Raw genomic sequence first — 6,719 nt, 5'->3', positions numbered from 1 at the left:
CAACATTCATTGAGATTAGACAAAAGTTTGACTTGGGAAATAATTCTTTAAATACATTTGATAGATTATTTTACATGAACATGGAGATGAGCTTGTAAGGCACAGTGCAATGCTGGACCTATTTCTGGGACACAAAGCCAGTGTTCCTTTGGCCCTCGATGTTGCGCCGACCTGTGAACTAATCTTAACCCATCCCCCAACACTATCCCATTATCATCCATATGCTTATCCAAGGACTGTTTAAATGCCCCCAATGTGGCTGAGTGAACTACATCAGCAGGCAGGGCGATCCTTACCGCTCTCCGACTAAAGAACCTGCCTTTGACATCTATCTCAAATCTATTATCGCTCAATGCGTAGCTCTGCCCCCTCAGACAAGCTGATGCCACCATCCTCAGAAAAAGACTCTCACTGTCCACACTATCTAGTCCACTGATCATCTTGTATGTCTCTATTAAATCCCCTCTGAACCTTCTTCTCTCCAATGAGAACAGACCCAAGACCCTCAGCCTTTCTTCCTCAGACCTTCGCTGCAGAGCAGGCAACATCCTGGTAAATCTCCTCTGAACCTTTTCCAATGCTTCTACATCCTTCCTGTAATGGGGTGACCAGAAATGCACGCAGTATTCCAAGTAAGGCTGCACTAGCTACATCTTTTAATTTACTAGCACAGAGTACATCGCGTGCAGGATACCTATTGACCTTTAGCCCCATTAGTTTCCCTAGCACCTCTTCTCTGGTGATATTTCCTGTCTTCTTTTTGCCCCTTGTTAATTAAGTAATTTTGAGATGCTATTTGTGTCTTTTGCTGTGCAGACTGGTATAAAGTATTTATTTGTCTCATTTGCTATTTCCTGATTCCCCATTATTATTTTTGCCGCCTCCATTCTTTAAGGGATCTGCTTTCACTTTGACCTCTTCCTTCATTTGTTTAAATAAGCTCTTATTGTCTGTTTCTTTTCTATTTCTCGGCTTTGAAATCTTTCCTTATTTCTGGTTTTCTACTAACCTTGGGCACTGACTGCTGAATTGGCAGAACATTGGAGAGAATGCTTAGGATATGAAATTTTTGGTCTGATAAATAGTATTCGACATGGTGCTGTTGCCTCCGCTCCTGCTCAGGTCTCTCCCAGTTGAAATGCCAAATGTGAGCCTGCCCATGCTCTTCACAGCTGCCCTGCAGCATTAAATGGCTGGAGGCAGGACAGCGGGCACCCTCTTGGATGGAAGTTCTATCTTGTAGAACTCCTGGCCACTTAGAGCCCAGAAGAGTCTGAAGTTGCTGATGGCTGGATGGCGGGTCCCCGACTAGAGGTGCGGAGTGGTCGAGGGTTGTTAGGGGTTTTTAAAAGGTTGGATGAGAGTTTAAGGGCATGAAGTGCCTAGGATCAGGCCAAGGGGCCTGTGAACGATGTTCCCCTACCAACTCACTTTTTCTAGACTGGATTGTGCATGTAAAGCTGACTGTCTTTCTGATTGACATCTATCTCCTGACACAATAGAGGGGATCCCTTAAATTGCCATCAATTAGTCTCAGGAGGTCAAAGGATAGGCAGGCTGCTTGACAGTTCCCCAGAACTTTCACACATGTACGCACAGTGCCCTCCAGATTTTGTGTGTTCTTCCCACCTTCGTATCTGTGGGATGGGGCTGTATAATCGAGCTCATAAGAAGTTATCCTGAGCCTTGAAATAGGACTGGAATGATGCAGCCAAATCTGGTGACTAAACTTCAAGACTAATAATTTTGGTAGTCTTGAATAATAATCATGAAATTTACCCAACTTGTTTTAAGAATGTGACATTTTATCATCAAATTTAGCTAATGCTGTTTTCATTGGAGTACAGGGGATTAATAAGTAGTGAATCGAGACATGAGGGATTACGATAGGTTGGGATAAGATAAACGTGGAAAAGCGGTGTTCCCATGGCTAATGGATGATGTTACAAGGAGAAGGGAATGCATTCATGTTTTGGGGAAAAGATGTCGGGGGATGTAAAGAGGAATTTTTTTTTAAAGCAGTGATTGTTTCTGCCTGGCATTCGATGTTTTGACAATGTTTGCCAGATTTTGTTGGCATCTTGTGAACTAACATTGAATTGATACTTGCTGAACTACTAATTGTTTTTGGTAGACACTGTAGAACATACCATATGTATGGCAAAATAGCAAAATTACAAGAGAAATCTAGTTCAAAACCGAGGTAACAGAGCACCTTTTTAAAATTAACAAGAACGTGTCATTAACACACTTAATAGCTGCGACATAGTGTGATTTAAAAGAATGCTGATAACCCGAAGTGAAGTAGGGGTTGTAAGATCCACTGTTTGAAACGAGTGAAGAGCCAATTAGATTGTACTTTGGATTTGGATGTAATGAGAATGCACGCCGGTTGAAAGAGATGGATGTTTTAGGTTAAATTGTTGTGAGTGCTGCTTCATAAATATCAAGGAGGGCTTCATAACATATAAAGCTACTGTTCCTCCACCATTGTTCCACAGAAATTACTGAAGCAAACAACAGAATATGACCAGCATCACTGACGGTTCCCTAGTTAGATTTGACATTTTACATTTGAGAAGGAAATGGCCTGTTTCCATCATTCAAGAGTATTTTTGTGAATCATTGTATTTATTTCTAGGCCAAATAAAGGAATTAATTTTATTTAATAGATCCAATAAGTTAAAACTGTAATCGAAGTTAGTTTTCTTCCTCCTTTGTAGTGGATCTGTTGGAGTTGCACACAGCACAATGTGTCTTCGATCAACACAAATTGACACAAAACGAGCAACTTCTAAATGTGACTGAAGTAATCAACTGTTCAACGACCATTTATGATGGTTTGGAACAAAATCACAAAAACTAGGTCAATGTGCCACTCTGTGTCGACATGTATCTGAACTGGCTGCTGAACGTCTTTGATACGTATGTATGATTTACACTTGAATGTAGTATGTTTAGATTGTCCGAAGGTGCATTAAACTGCTTCCTGCATATTGGATTTTGATATATGCATGATCAGTTAAGTAAATGTGAAGATTGTCGACTGATTAAAATCAACCCTGGCATTGTTGACAGAAAGTTTCAGTGTGTTCTAATTTCATTTCAGTGAAAGAAATAATGTAGTTAAAAGTTTTAGCGACTTTTGTTTTAAATCATAAAATTGAAACTGATATACTTTTGATTCCTTTTGGTCAGATCTGTACAGGATCATGTAGACATCTCGACACTCTGATTGCAATGCTCTTCACGGTTACAAATGTTAGTGCTGGAGAATGACGTGTATAATGCGCACAATATGAACATCATCCAGTTAATGTCAAGGAATAAACGGCCAGATGTTGAATAAAATTTTGTGACCGTCAATCTCGTAGAGTCATACAGCATAGAAACACCATATCTATGCCTACCAACAAACACCAAACTGCACTAATCTCATTTATCTACACTTGGTCCAGAGCCTACTTTGACCGAGCATTTTAAATGCTCATCCCAGATGCTTTTTAAATGTTGAGAATACCTGCCTCTACTTGCCCTCTCAGGCAGCGTGCTCCATACGTCTACCAGTTTTGACATGAAAAAGCTTTTCCTCAGACTTCCTCACCTTAAACTTGTGCCATCTGGTCTTAGACACATGTGCCGTGGGGAAAGAATTCTCACAATGTATTCTGCCTGTGCCTGTCATAATTTTCTATGCCTCAATCAGATCAGAGGAATTGAGTATAAGAGCAAAGTGGTCCTTCTGCAGCTGTACAGGGCCCTGGTGAGACCACACCTGGAATACTGTGTGCAGTTTTGGTCTCCCAATTTGAGGAATGACATTCTTGCTATTGAGGGAGTGCAGCGTAGGTTCACAAGGTCAATTCCCGGAATGGCGGGACTATCATATGTTGAAAGATTGGAGCGACTGGGCTTGTGTCCTCTCGAGTTTAGAAGGATGAGAGGGGATCTGATTTAGACGGATAGGATTATTAATGGATTGGACACTGTGGAGGCAGGAAGCATTTTTCTGCTGATGGGTGAGTCCAAGAGGGAGAGAGAAAACAGGAAATTGTAGACCGGTTAGCCTGATGTCAGTGGTGGGAAAGATGCTGGAGTGAATTATAAAAGATGAAATTACAACTCATTTGGATAGCCGTAACAGGATAGGTCAGAGTCAGCATGGATTTACAAAGGGGAAATTGTGCTTGACGAATCTTCTGGAATTTTTTGAGTATGTAACTATGAAGATAGACAAGGGAGAACCAGTGGATGTAGTGAACCTGGACTTTAAGAAAGCCTTTGATAAAGTCCCACATAGGAGACTAGTGAGCAAAGTCAGGGCACATGTTATTGGGGGCAAAATACTGACTTGGATTAGAAATTGGCTGGCTGACAGGAAACAAAGAGTCGTGATGAACGGGTCCCTTTCGGAATGGAAGGCAGTGGCCAGTGGGGTACCACAAGGTTCGGTGCTGGGACCACAGCTGTTTACAATATCCATTAATGATAGAGATGAAGGCATTAAAAGTAATCTTAGCAAATTTTCCAATGACACAAAGCTGGGTGGCAGTGTGAAATGTGAGGAGGATGTTATGAGAATACAGGATGACTTGGAATGGCTCGGTGAGTGGACGGATGGCTGACAGATGCAGTTTAATGTTAATAAATGTGTGGTTATCCACTTTTTTGGTAGCAAGAACAGGAAGGCAGATTACGATCTCAATGGAGTCAAGTTGGTAAAGGGGAAGTACAATGTGATCTTGGTGTTCTTGTACATTAGTCAATGAAAGCAAGCATGCAGGTACAGCAGACAGTGAAGAAAGCCATTGGCATGCTGGCCTTCATAACAAGAGGAATTGAGTATAGGAGCAAAGACGTCCTTCTGCAGCTGTACAGGGACCTAGCTTAGAAGGATGAGAGGGGGTCTGATTGAGATGCAGAAGATTATTAAAGGATTGGACACTCTGGAGGCAGGAAGCATGTTTCTGCTGATGGGTGAGTCCAGAACCAGAGGTTCTGTTCAAAAATAAGGGGTAGGCCATTTAGAACAGAGTTGAGGAAAACCTTCTTCACTCAGAGAGTGGTGGATATATGGAATGCTCTGCCCCAGAAGGCTGTGGAGGCCAAGTCCCTGGATAGTTTCGAGAAAGAGATGGATCGATCTCTTCAAGATAGTGGAATCAAGGGTTATGGGGATAAGGCAGGGACAGGATACGGATTGTGGATGATCAGTCATGATTATAATGAATGGTGGTGCTGGCTTGAAGGGCCGAATGGCCTACTCCTGCACCTGTTGTCTGTTGTAAAAGTTAATTGTAGAAGAATGATTAAGATGGTCCCATATATGGTGTTGGCAGCTGGTTCACATTGGGAAAACAACATGGTTGATCTTGATTCTACTCCTACTTGTTACACAGAAGCCTCTTCGAGCAACAATTCTTGAATGCCACAATGATGCCACCCGAAGGTTGCAGGAACAGCAACTCATATTCAGCTTGGGAACCCTGCAGCCCAATGGTATCAATGTGGACTTCACCAGCTTCAAAATCTCCCCTTCCCCCACCGCATCCTAAAACCAGCCCAGTTCGTCCCCTCCCCCCACTGCACCACACAACCAGCCCAGATCTCCCCCTCCACCCACTGCATCCCAAAACTAGTCCAGCCTGTCTCTGCCTCCCTAACCTGTTCTTCCTCTCACCCATCACTTCCTCCCACCCCAAGCCGCACCTCCATCTCCTACCTACTAACCTCATGCCACCTCCTTGACCTGTCCGTCTTCCCTAGACTGACCTATCCCCTCCCTACCTCCCCACCTATACTCTCCTCTCCACAAACTATCTTCTTTACTCTCCATCTTCGGTCCGCCTCCCCCCCCTCCCTATTTATTCCAGAACCCTCACCCCATCCCCCTCTCTGATGAAGGGTCGAGGCCCGAAACGTCAGCTTTTGTGCTCCTGAGATGCTGCTGGGCCTGCTGTGTTCATCCAGCCTCACATTTTATTATTCTTGAATGTTGATGGGACGTTGAAATGCAGGTAGATTATGGTGATCACTTGTTGAAAATGGATAGCAGCCAGTAGTTCTCTTTCGTCTCAACTAGTGACCAGTAGGCAACGGTCAAACAGTACCTAACCCAGAGGACACAAGCTCCTCTGAGACATGATGTTAGTTGAGTCTCATGAATAACTACCTGCAGATGGACTATCTGCAGATAAAGCATGGTATTAAATCTCACATATACTGCTCTCAACCGTTTTAATCAAAGTATTTATCACTCGTTGCATAGAAACAGATCACAAAACTGAAATGGCATATGCACAAATGCCAGCATAGAAGTTCTATGCAGTAGCATTTTGTTTAAAGTTGTATTTGTAAAATAAAAGGGTGAAGTATTAACTTTCACAAATCATATTAACATGCTGTAGAAATCTGTGGAAGTGAGAAATTTGTTTTTTGATTCAATACATGTCTGACAAATGACAATTCAAAGAGATCTTTGTTTCAGCTGGAGTGGGTTGTGGAGTCGACCTCATTAGGGGCATTTAAGTGACTATTTGACAGGCATATGGGTGTTAATACAAGATAGGGGTGGAGGTTAGATAGACCTGAGGTTTAGGGTAAAAGTTCAGCACAACATCATGGGCTGAAGGGCCTGTACTGTTCGATGTTCTATGTATCTTATGCTGTATTCAAATAAGTAAAGTCAGTCAGTGACATTCTGTAACTTCCTTTTCCAG

This window comes from Stegostoma tigrinum, unplaced genomic scaffold, assembly GCF_030684315.1.
Source record: "Stegostoma tigrinum isolate sSteTig4 unplaced genomic scaffold, sSteTig4.hap1 scaffold_284, whole genome shotgun sequence".
NCBI classification, from domain to species: Eukaryota; Metazoa; Chordata; class Chondrichthyes; order Orectolobiformes; family Stegostomatidae; genus Stegostoma; species Stegostoma tigrinum.
Note: the sequence above shows the minus strand (reverse complement) of the source record.